Genomic DNA, 12,452 nt, shown 5'->3' with positions numbered 1-12,452 from the left:
TTCTATTTCTATCTCTGCGCTCGGTTTATTTTCACTCCTACTTTATTGACACTCCCCTGTCAGTCTCACACGTGTGTGTGTAAATGCAATAAAAACGCAGTGATTGCCTCTGACCCTCTTCCTCCCTGTCTCGGCCTCAGATTTATTTTCTTTCTTTCATCCCTCGTCTATCTAATCTGATCATCTGGATGGTGCGTGTCTCCCCCTGAGGCTCAGACACTTAGGGCTGGCGTACATTAACCGTGCTTGTCTGTGCAAGGCCTGGTTTCAGTTGCTGGAGGGGAAGTGCTGCGATGTAAAGACAATTCCCTCTGGGGAGACGGCGGGCAAAGATTCCAGGTGGTTACGGGAAACGCACGTGTCCAGATCCACCTGAACCGGGCGTTAGGTCCACTGGAGCTGAATCAATTTTAACTCCAGTTCACTAAAATGTTTACCCTCAAGCACAGTGGTTCCAGAACTTTTTTCCTTGAAGCTTTGTTGTACGGATGATACAGGTGATACTGAGTTCTGATTATTTAATACAGTGTGTGTGTAAGTGGGATTTCCCAAATTTGAAAACCTCCTTATGTCATCTCTGGTGCCACCCTGGGATGTAGCGCATAAAGTCACTGAAATACTTGGAATACTTTTTATTTTTTTTACTTTTCTGATATTGTGAAAATCATTAAATTTACATGTAGAAAATCAAAAACATTAACATCTTAACACTGTATAAGAAAAACATTAGAGAACCTAAAACATGACGTCACTATCTGTGACGTAGCTTAACCTTCGCTGATTGGCTGAGAGTCACGTGATTTTCCAACCTTACTGGACCTTTGGATATCCGAAGTAGTTACCGCTTATAGTCACTTGCCTGATAAAGGGTTAAGTGTTTTTGCAGAATTCTCCTAAACTCATTGTCCTTCAGATTCCAGACACCTAACACCTCCCTTTCCCAAGTAGAACTACGGTGGCCTTTTCCACACTTATATATTCCCTGAAATGTATTTGTTGTCTTTTCTTTGTCTTTTGAAAGCTTTGTACAAAGATTTCTACAGTTAAAAAAAAAAGAACATTAAAGAGTAAACTCTTTTGTTCTTCTTTTGGAAATCAAAGTAGTGGGAAATTGAACACTTCAAAGCACACTGTTTTCCAAAGAGCCGGTATTATTACTTCTTCTTCTTCTTCTCTATGGTATTGCACAGATGCTCGCTCCTCACACATATGGAGTGTGGTCATATTGATGTGGGCAGTGTGCAGAGTTGAATACCTCCTGCTACGTCCCTCATGCTGTCACAGGATCCCCATTATTTATCTCCTCTCCGCAAAAAACACAACCCACAACTCGTTCTCCGTTGAATTTCTATTGTGCTATTGTTGTGAAAGATTTGTTTTAAGAGTTTTGTCTTTGTGTGTTTTTGGAGCATATTCTCAGCCGTCATCTGTAAATGTTTCCGTGTGGAGTTATGTTCAAACTGTAAAGCAATGATTCGTTGATTATTAATCAATTATTAACTATTTAAAAAAAAATTTAATTAAAACTAATTATCTTAATTTTGTCATTTATTTGCTCCTTATAACAAATAATTCATTCAAAGTTATTACGGATCAAACTACCAATCGATTCATTAAGAAAATAATCTGATTGCAACCGCAAAAGCAACACTAGGTAAGTTCTGCCAGATATGCTATGAGTAGCAAACATTGAACATAGATTTTGTTCTTTTTAACTCACTCACCGAACATGCGTTGTGAAAGAAGAGGCTCAGAGGCTCCATTCTCCTTAATGCAAGTTGTTTCAAGATGCTGTTTTAAAGTAAAATAAATTACAATTGTGTTGCTTTAAGACAAAAAAATATGTCGCAACATTAAATATTACACAATGATTACTATGTTGCAAAAACTCAAGTTTTACATTTCAAGAGAAATTGCTCAATTCTTCTTCATACTTTTTAATACTGTTTTGTCTTCATCTTGTATACTTTAAAGGTTATACTATCCTTACACAAAATTAGCTATATAAACATATACATTGTTAGTTCTGTAGGAAAACACTTTTAATGTAATGACACCTGTGGATGAAAACATCAACACTATTTCTGTTATATTTGACCTTTATATTTTGACGTCGTGCTTGAAAACACAGGACAAAGCGTCTGAGCTGTTTCTGACGAGCGCTGGAAGAACGTTGTAGTCAAAGTTTGAAGATTAAAGCACCGCTTACAGAAGAAGAAGAAGAAGAAGAAACAGAGAGAGATCAAGACTTTCTCTCACAAAAATAAAAAGGCTTAAGCAGGAAGTGTAATTTTTATAATCTGTAATAATCATTTACCCCCAAAAGTTTGGACAAAACACAGACAAAGCGATGGAAAAGACAGTGTGAGAGACGTGACGTGGTGTGGTGCTGCTACATGAAGTGATAAGCCATAGCATTTATCTATGTATGTGTGTGTGTGTGTGTGTGTGTGTAGGTCCAGGGCTGAACCCAAACTGTGTGAAGCATCCATGATTTCCATATGTTCTCAGTTTCCTCTGTGTGCTCCAGTTTCCAACCACCGTTAAAAAAACACACACACACACACACATTAGGTCATACGTTCTTTGCTGCCATTGCCCTGAACTGCCACTGGCCACAAAATTGGAATTGGTCCCGTTACACTTTGCAGTGGCTGCCAACTGTTCCTGGAATAGGTTTGGCCCAATGACGAACGTACTGTATATGGTTATGGGGATTAATGAATTATAATAAATTAGGATTCTCAGTTTTTTTGGTTTGTCTGTTTGTTTTTGTTGCAGGAAAAGAAACATCCAGTGTGCAGAAGTCATTTTTGTAATTTGAAACAGCAATTTATTTGACATTGTGAGGACACTCTGAAATCTCATGGTTGACGCTGTACAGAAGACTGAAACCATTGCTGGAAAGCTCCTAACTAGGCTTAATGCCACTTGCCACAGTTGTGTTGTTCAGTGTGAGGGCCCCCTTACCCCCCTTTTTGCCTGGGGCCCGCTAAATCTCTTGACGCAGCCCTGATTGGTGTGAAACTGGTGTTCAATGACCAGGTAACTGTTTCATTGATTTCACAGTAATGAATCAGTGTACATATTGTGATAAACACACTTGAAGGTAAAAGAATATTTTCCACATCACAGAAACCAAAGTGTTCTCTCAGTCCAAGCCCTCTTCATTTTTCCCCTGACCTGTGGAGAATGGCCTAACTGTGGCATTTGCCTCAGGTCAGGTCTGCCATGAGTACTGGGCAGGACCCCACTCATGTGATCGCCCACTTAGATTTTGGCCTGGAATGAACGGAGTGATGTGTTTGGGTAAATGGTGGGAAACGCATCCCATGGAATGTGACTTTGAGAGGACTGTGTGGGACCAAGTAAGAGATGTGTGTTATTCCCTTTCCCAGTGAAAAAGAAAAACGCTCTTTCCTCCTGAGGCTGTGGGAGGGTCAGAGGTCAGATGTACCCACTGCCTACTCGCTGCAGCACACAAAACCCAGCTCCAAGCTGAAGAACCCTGAGGGCAGCGCTAGAAAAAAAAAAGACTAGCGAATAAGCACTGAAACAATTCTTCTTACTCTCAGTCGACCAAAACACAAAGGGTTTATGTGTGTTTGTAACAATGGACTAGTTCCACACCCTGTCGAAGGTCGTGGACCGAGGAGGACTTGGTATGAGCGAGGACATTCTTAGGCTTAAGATATCCAGTGTGTAGATCATATGAGGTGCCCTCTAATCTACAAGAAGCTCACGCCGTGCTTTCATGGTTCCACATCCACAGACTTTAGATTACACATCCTGGTCACACACACACACACACACACACACACACACACGCCTGACGTACACAATACAGCGTAGGTGTCCAAGAAAACAGATTGGGATGATGACGTTCATGACCAAAGACTGAGGAACAATGGAGCTGACTCCCGCCACAAAATACCACACAGAAACTGAAATTGTGGCAAAAAAGACACCAAAATTGCACAGTTGGCTGGTATATATATGACAGAGAACAATGTGCATTAAAGGTTTAGTTTTATTAAATTGTACTTGAACAAGAGAGAACAGCTCAATTGTAGAGGATCTTCAGCATCTTCTTACACAACTGACCCTCGTCAATGAGAAGCCCAGAAGCAATTTATACAGGAAACATAAATAGCATCTCATGGAGACAGAATTCACAAAAAGTTGCCATTTTAACCAACACAATAAACAATGAAATAAATGTAGAGTAAATTTCTGACTTTACATGTCCGGGTTTCTCGTGTCTTTTGTAGCTTTCTTTTCTGCATCTTGATGAGGGATGGAATCTCTTCTTGACATGAAGCACACCTGTGGAGCAGCACAGGCACCGGCAAAACCAAATCCAAGCTTAGCAACGTAACACAATCACTATCTGCCACAGAGATTGAGGGTTTCACAGGTTCTTTTCACAAACACTGTATGTTTATTTATGGCTTTAAATATCATCCCAGTCTCAAGCGCCACTGTCAATGAAACATGGGATAATATTCCCTTCCATTTTGACCTTTATACATCCTCCTCCCCTCCTTTCTCCTCTTACAACACAAGCCCTCACAGGAAAATAATAAACAGATGAGTAGGATGGGAACTGCTCTGAGCAAGAGCAGCCAGGCACTTAGGCGAGGAGGCATCGGCTGCGCTGGTTCCCAGGCTGGAGGGGAGAGGGCAGGCCTCAGCTTGACTTGTCCCAGTCACTGAGAAGAACCAGAAAAACTTGTCAGAAATCAGTTACCTGTCACTTTCATCCTCCGACTTACCGGCTGCACACACCTCCTCGCACAAGTCCGGACACACAAACTGAGAGCGAAAGAACGTTTTTTTTTACACTGAAACCATCCGTGGGGATGAGTTGTTCGGTCTTGTGACACGAAACTCTCCATGACTGGGCGCAATATAGTGTGATGGATTACGCTCAGCGTCGGGCAAAAACAACAGCCCAGCCTTTCAGGCCTGTAGCTGAGTGATCTGAAGGCAAACATGGAGTTTGAACTGTTCTGTTTCACGGTAACAGCCGCCTCCCCCTCGGCCCTCCCCTCTCTCACACCCACTGACTGAGACGTACAACCACTTGCACAACTCTTTCCCCACACAGAGCCACGAAAAGGCTCCAAAAAATGTGTCCGCGTGTCACATGTGTCGCATATCGAGACGACGTCCAGCCTTCTCGTCCAGAAGAGCGACGCAGGTCCGCTTGGCGCTCAATCACACGGACGAAAAAAAAATAACAGGCTTCATTTTCCCTCCACTGCCTCTGTCTCCCTCTGAATATCTGGCCAGGTCCTCTTTCTCTAATTAAACACAGATCTCCCCAGAGATGCCGGGGCTGACAGCTCCAGCTACGTGCCAACGCTGCTAAATGTGTGGAGGTCAGCGGACCTAGAAACGCAGGATTATCCGGACTGACTCCCTACAGATTCTCCTTCAGCCAAATGAGCATTTCATTTGGGTATAACTGGAAACTCTTTGTGTCACTCTGGTACAGTTGGCTCAGAAGCAAATCTTCAAGCACAGTGTACAAAAACCAAGAATGCCCAGAGGTTGTTTGCTTCCACCCAACAACAGTTTTCAGGGATTTGTGCACGACATTTGATCTTTAAAAACACTTCATCCATGACTCCAAGGGAACATTTGCGCCCCAATGTAAATGGTTTCTCTCAGGAGGTTTGTAAGATAGAAGAGAACACACTGAAGGCCACATACAGTATACACGTGGACTTGTGGAATCACTTGGAAGAAAGCCTCCCTTTAAATGATCAGATTCAGTTTGTTCAAAAAAATGTTACAAACAAGAATTCTGCCGTGTTTAAATGACTTCTCTTGAGGTGTTCTTGAGATAGAGCATTTACAAAAGTTAGGATTAAGTTTATGAGTTGACGTTTGAACTCTGACTATCAAAATCAAGTCAGTTCATCCTTGGGTCACAGTGAAACATTTCTGCCAAATTTAAAAGCGCTCTCTCGAGGCGCTGTCGAGATAAAGCATTCGCAACGGATCAGCTTGGTTTGTGAGGTCACAGCCACCCTTTACTTTTGACCTTTGACCCGCAAAATCAAGTCACATCATCCTTGGGTCCAAGCGAACGTTTGTGCCAAATTCTAAAGTTTCCCCTTTAGGTTTTCGGGGTTAGAGTTGGAGTGAGATTGCTCTGCTCATTGTTGTGAACGATATCTCAAGAACAGGGACTCAAGGGACAGACGGACAACCTGAAAACATTAGACCTTTATGCCTGCAGTGGCATAAAAACGTTATGGACACAAATCTCATACAGAAGTAAGGAAAGACCCTAAGAGAGGTAGGGTGGGGCGGCACCGTAGACCGAGGTGATGAAATCAAGGGTGTCTGGACTTGATCAGCGTGCACTTGTTTGTTTGTGTCGATGAGTCATTCTATCGTCTGAAGGTCTGGCACGTCTCGTCTGCTCCTGCAGGATCACATGACTTCATCAAGATGAACTTCCTTTGTCAAGAGACTGAAGCCCGTGCCAAACTGTGCGTCTCACACTGTGTCTCACACTGTGGCTCGCTGTGTGTGTGTGTGTGTGTGTGTGTGTGTGTGCATAAACAGGGACATGCTTCCAGTCTGTCAGGAGCCACTTCCACCACCAGAGAAACTCAGGACATATTGAGCGCAGATACACACTGTTTTGATGTGGGTGTGTGTCAGTGTGATGCATACTGTAGAGTTGAAACGGAGATAAGAGAACTGCGTTGTCGCCCCATAAAAGACAGCCCAATAAAAACCGTCAGTAACATTCCAGTGCCGGTCAAGCTAGACACTAACAGCTAGATTTGATGAGCAGTGCACTCACGAGTCAAGTGATTTCACAGAGACTTTGACTGGATCACCAATCAATGGAGTCATGAACCACTGCTTTATTTTGGCGGTCTAGCGGCTGAGTCTGCGCCTTATAAAGGCACGTCAATGTGGTTCAAGCTTCAATCTGAGATTGTTGTTTGTATGAAACTGCAACCACCGTGACCATGTTACTGATCTCTGCGGCACTTTCTTTTGTTTGCTGTTTTTTTGTTGTTGTTCACGCTGCCAGGAAGGAAAGACGCCGAAAGGTGAACCCACCAACAATTTTTGTTGTTGGGTCTGTGAGGGAACCAACACTCTTTCTATATAATCCCGATTTACAGGAAAGCAAGGCTTTATAAATTGCGTGCTATGTAACCTGTCTACTGGGCTTAAGTAACACTTCAAAAACCCTCACTATCCCAAAAGCAAAGGGAGATCCTGCAATGTGGCCGTGTGTGCGTTCGTCGTTTGCCCACAACCAGGTAAACCTCCACAGAGCACATAGAAAAACGTGGTGGAGGGATTTCGGGCGGGGAATCGGGTGCAGAGAACAGGACCTTGTATGGTGAAGCGATGCAGGCTCTCATTCCTATGGACTCATGAAAGACTATTTTTGGGGGCATTTTGAACTCTCCCACGCAAGCACAACAATTTTGGGGTTAGCTCATTTATTTATCTTTTGTGTTTTTTTCCTCCGTCTAATGAAGCCCAAGAGAGGAACATGTCGAGTTGTTTTTGGCCCTTAAAGTCCGGGAGTAGAGGAGGAGGAGGGGTGCGAGTGTGTCTGCGTTCTTCAGAGCGTGACTGTAGTCGGAACAAACGGCGCGTTCGGCACTCTTGCGCCGCACCACAAAAGCGTCACTTCTGCTGTGACTCAACTTTCATAAATGTTGCAAGAGGCGCGTGTGATGTGCAACACCGCCGAGCCCAACGCAGCGAGGGAAACAGCGAGTCGAAGCTGGACGTGGCTGTGATTTATGTTCATTCTCGTACACAGAGAAGGGAAAGGGGAATTGGGACCCTTTGGGAATGAAACCCCTCTCTCACAACCCCACTGTTGAGGGCCAACAGCGGGGCTATAACCTCAATTTCTACTCAACGCACACACACACACAAAGTACCCTGAAGAGATCAAGCAAAAGCACAGTAAGTCATCATCGCTAAAGGCTCCTCTATTCTTTGATTAATAGCTTTTGATTCATCTTCTCACTTCAAAAACATTGAAAAAATATGGGGCACCACATTTCATCCACGTTGTAGTTCTAACACTATAAAGATAAAGAAGTTCTCTCTGAGTCTTAAAGTCACTCCCAGCACCAAAGTCCATGACTGCAAAGCAGAGTTTGTATCCACTGCTGCCTCCATTGGTAAGTTCAAATGTGTACTTTGTGATGTCAGCGTTTGAAAGCCCTTGTTTGGATTTCCTGTGTCTCTGCGAGCTAAAAACACTGGTTTTCTCAATGGACTTTGGTGCAGAAGAGTGGATGAGGTACACAGTAAAACAGAAGCCAGAAAACATTTTCACAAGATAACATACGCTTAAAGCCCACATAGACCGGAAGCTCCAATTAACGCTGCGTTTGTGTGTGTATCTGCGTCATGACCTCGTTTATGAAACCCTAAAGTTTCAGAACAAACAGTTCAGCCACTGCTGAGAAAATAGTGTTGTATTGTTTTCCTGGGCTCTGCGAAGCGGATTGGCACTTCCTTAATTTGATGTCGTCATCAAAAATCCTCACCACCATAGCGCCTCCTGGTGCGGGCACTAGTCCGGGCACATCCGGTTGCGTACATTCAACCGCAGAAGAAGAAGAACTACTCCCGTTGTAGCTGCTGAGATGCAGAGCATCCACCGTGCCAGAGGGGGAGCTGTGTATCTGAGAGCTGGCCTATCGATTACGTCACTTCCAGGTACCTGGCCAATCACAGGACAGTGGGAAAGCTCTCGTTGGCTGGCCAATCACAACACAGTCCACATTCTAGGGGTGTGGTTTTGGTCTGAAACAGCGCGGCTGACGAGAGCGTCAGTGAGGAGATATTTTGATCGGCTCGTTTGCAGCGATTAGGAGGTTTTTAACCATGAAAACAAGTTAATATATGTAAGTAGACCTCCATAACTAACATATATGTGTGATACAAGCATTCGATGTCACCTTTAAATTAACGTGGATTTTCTTGTTCATAGAACCGAAACACTAATGCAGTAAATGAGTGCCTCATCATAGGGAATAGCATATGATTTGAAAGTGATATTTGCTTTGTACTGTTCTTTTCTATAGGCACATGCAGTGCGTGTGAGGACAAAGGACCAGAGGTGACGATGATCCATCGATGCTGATGCCTGTGAAGTCCCACAAGGTGCATGTTCCGCTTCAAGGACTTAAAGCTTGTACACACTTCCATGAGCCCCGATGTGGGCCTTCTACACGATACGAGAGATAAGACTGCGGAGTCTCTCTGATGTGTCTACTTTATCTCCGAGGCCTCCCGTACGAGCCAGCATAGTTTCGCTGAAAGTGCAACAATAACACACCTATCGCACTCCGTGTCCCCTCACTCTCTCTCTGCTGGATGAGTGTGAAGGATAAACTGTCAGGCTATCTCACAGAGATCAGGTTCCCTCACACCATCCAGCCCCCCAAAAAAACACTCTCCGAGCAAGATAAAGCTTGCACTCTATATACATGTACAGAGGGGGAGGGGAGAAGACACCTCAGTCATATCTGCACAAAGTAAACAAATCTGCAACATGTTTATTCAAGCTTTATGTATCATAAACCATGTATGCAAAGATCTGCTTCTCCTGCTGCTGCTGCTGCTGCTGCTGCGCCATGCTCTTACCATCCTGTAAACACTGACAGGAAGTGATTACACTAAGTGGATCCATGGCATTCTGTGGAGGAGTCAAGCTCGCACACCCAGAGGGAACAGACCCCTGACCCCTTCTGTGCAGTCAGCCAGGAGGCTCCATCTCCACACTCTCCTTTTTCTCCCTCTTTCTTCGCCCCCTTTCTCCAAGCCACTTGTTTTTTTCCTCCCTGGAAGCTCCGACTCAGTATGCACCCCACAGAACAGCATCGCTGCCTTTTCCCAGAGCGTTCCCATTTCTTGTTGCAGGAGAAAGTGGTAGGTGAGGTGGGAAAACATGACAAATTGTTTCACCAGGGATTTGACTCTTTTCCCAGTGTTACAGGATTGTCAGTGTGTGTGTGTGTGTGTGGGAGGAGAAACAGAGAGACAACTTATGGTTGCAATTGAAAAGATGCTTTTTTTAGTCGCTCTTAAATGTGGGAAATCTGATGTCAAAGTCTTTGAGCCCGGGGCGTCTGTGGGAAGGCGAGCTTGAGATCTGGGAAAGAGGGAAGTTTAGATCTCCTGGTGGAATTTCAACTGAGTGGGGGGGGGGTGTTTCAGGGGGGCCATAGGTTTGTTGAAAGTTTGGACTGCTTATTTACATTAGATTGATTCAGTCTGACACAGTAAAGAGGGAGGCATGCAAAGTTAATCTGCAGGAAACGGAACATGCAGCCCACACCACATGCAGTTCTCTGTAATGTGGGAAATCCTGGACCACATGACGCTGCAGATGCTGGAAGGAGGCCTGGAACGGAGAACCACAGATTACAGTTTAACCAGGGGGTAAAAGTCAAAAAACCTGGTTCAGTTTGGTGTAATCTAACTGTGTTTGTGTGCGAGTGAATGAGAAAGAGAGCAGAGCGAGCGAGAAAGGGAAAACACAAAACACAAAACAAAGAGAGTGTGTGTGTGTGTATGAAAGAGAGTGAGATAGGAGTGAGCGAGGGAGAAAATAAGAGAGAGACCATGCTTAGGCTTGTAATGGAGTAAAGTGCATCTTAGCCCTTTCTCGCTGGTTCCCAGAGTCTGAGCCAGCTGGATGGTGACTGTTGAGTCTTTGCCGCACAGCTGCCCTTCGAACTGATTAGAGAGAGCTGGCTTCCCTCACCAGCAACCATTGTGCCCTTCTATCCGATCTGAAGCCCAAGCAACAAATGTGGAAAATACAAGGAAGATTACTGTGGTGCCGTTTTTCACAAACCACTCAACCTCATACTTTGTTTTTTTATTATTATTATTCTTATTTCAAACAAACAGCCACATGTGACTCCACTGAACTAAAATGAGCTTACTTAGTTACATGTTTAAAGATGTATATATAGTATTTTAGTGAAAACACTTCCTGGTTATGAATGTGGATGAGACACTAATAGCACCTGGTTAGGACTATGAAAAGATTAAATAGAATCCCTCCAAAAAAAGATTCCTCAAGGCTGCCTAGCTTTTCTCCATAAAGTCTAACCAAATTATAAACACGCCAACATTTCCACCAAAACAGAAATGCCCCGATAACACAACAAATTATCGCCCTAAAAACGCACCAAAACGTCCAACTTCACTCCATCAAAACACACCAAAAAGTCCTCATAACACGATGAATTATCTTCCAAAAACACGCACCAAAATGTCCAACTTCATTCTATATAAACACACCAAAATGTCCTCATAACACCAAAACTTCTCTGCATATAAAACCACACAGAAAAGCCCCAATAACTAAATGTCCAAATTAATAAAAATGCCCTCATGAAACCAAAACCTCTCTCCATTAAAATAAAATACTGGCGAGTCCTCACAACACCATGAAACTATATCATAACACCACAAAAATCTGCGACATTTGTTCTCGAACTGCGATCTTAAACACATTACCAAACAATCCTCCTCCAGTCGAGAGTTTTGCATCAAATACTTGAGGAAAATCTTGTACAAACATTTCCCATGAAGAACATTATAATAGCAATGTTTTGTCATTTCCTGGGAGAGCAGACTGTTTTTTTCAAGAAACTGTCTCGTCTATTGTTCCTCGAAGGTCACATCAGATGCAGACAGACCAAACTGCCTTTGACGTACATGTGAATGATTGCAGTCGGTGAAAGACTCATTTGTAAACAGTTGTCAGCGTCATGTGACTCGCGATGCAGAGAGATGAACGTACGACGTTCTGAAAAATCGTAAAACTTCCAAAAAAACAAGGACACAGTAGACAGATGTGACGATTACCCAGTGATGTCCCTGCAATGCATCTGCTGCGAGCATGGTTTTTTTTTTGTTAATTAATGCGGCTGAAATGCAATCTGTCCATCTGTACGGGGGCCGCAGCAGTCTGCTTCAGCGGCGCGGTGAAAAACGCAGCATTAAATTGGCGTGCTAATTCACAGTAAATCCTCTTAAAAGGAGCCCGTTCCTTCCTGTCAGTCACACACACACAGGGGTCACGACCTCCAGAGTGTTTGTCGACAGAGGTTTAGAAAAAAAAGAAAAAAACACTGAGTGATGTCACAGTGCAGATACAGACCGAAAGCTTCAGCATTAGCAATAAGATACCCACAAAAAGGAAAAGCACAGAGTAGAAGAGTGTGTGTGTGTGTGTGTGTGGGGGAGCGTGAGTTGGACTGATGTGGAACGTCACACAGGCTTTGTAGTAGAGAGCGAACGTGGGCATGAGCGGGTGGCAGCAGGTGGTGAGCAGATTTGGTTACCTGGAGGAGAACGTGCACGAGACTTCAAAGCGCAGTTGGCTGAAATCGTCACTGAACATCTTTGAAGGAAATTTAAGA

At 43.8% G+C, this 12,452-nt stretch overlaps 1 long non-coding RNA gene across 1 annotated transcript; it reads right to left on the bottom strand.

Annotated features, from left to right (window-relative positions):
• Positions 1-4,012: 4,012 nt before the first annotated feature.
• Positions 4,013-6,003, bottom strand: LOC122785566. The gene is made up of 2 exons (XR_006362299.1): positions 4,789-6,003; positions 4,013-4,712 (listed from the first exon to the last, which is right to left on the bottom strand). It is a non-coding gene; the product is annotated as an uncharacterized LOC122785566 (long non-coding RNA).
• Positions 6,004-12,452: the final 6,449 nt, after the last annotated feature.

This window comes from Solea senegalensis, linkage group LG19 (assembly GCF_019176455.1).
Source record: "Solea senegalensis isolate Sse05_10M linkage group LG19, IFAPA_SoseM_1, whole genome shotgun sequence".
Taxonomy (NCBI): Eukaryota; Metazoa; Chordata; class Actinopteri; order Pleuronectiformes; family Soleidae; genus Solea; species Solea senegalensis.
Note: the sequence above shows the minus strand (reverse complement) of the source record. Positions and strands in the feature narration are given on the sequence as shown.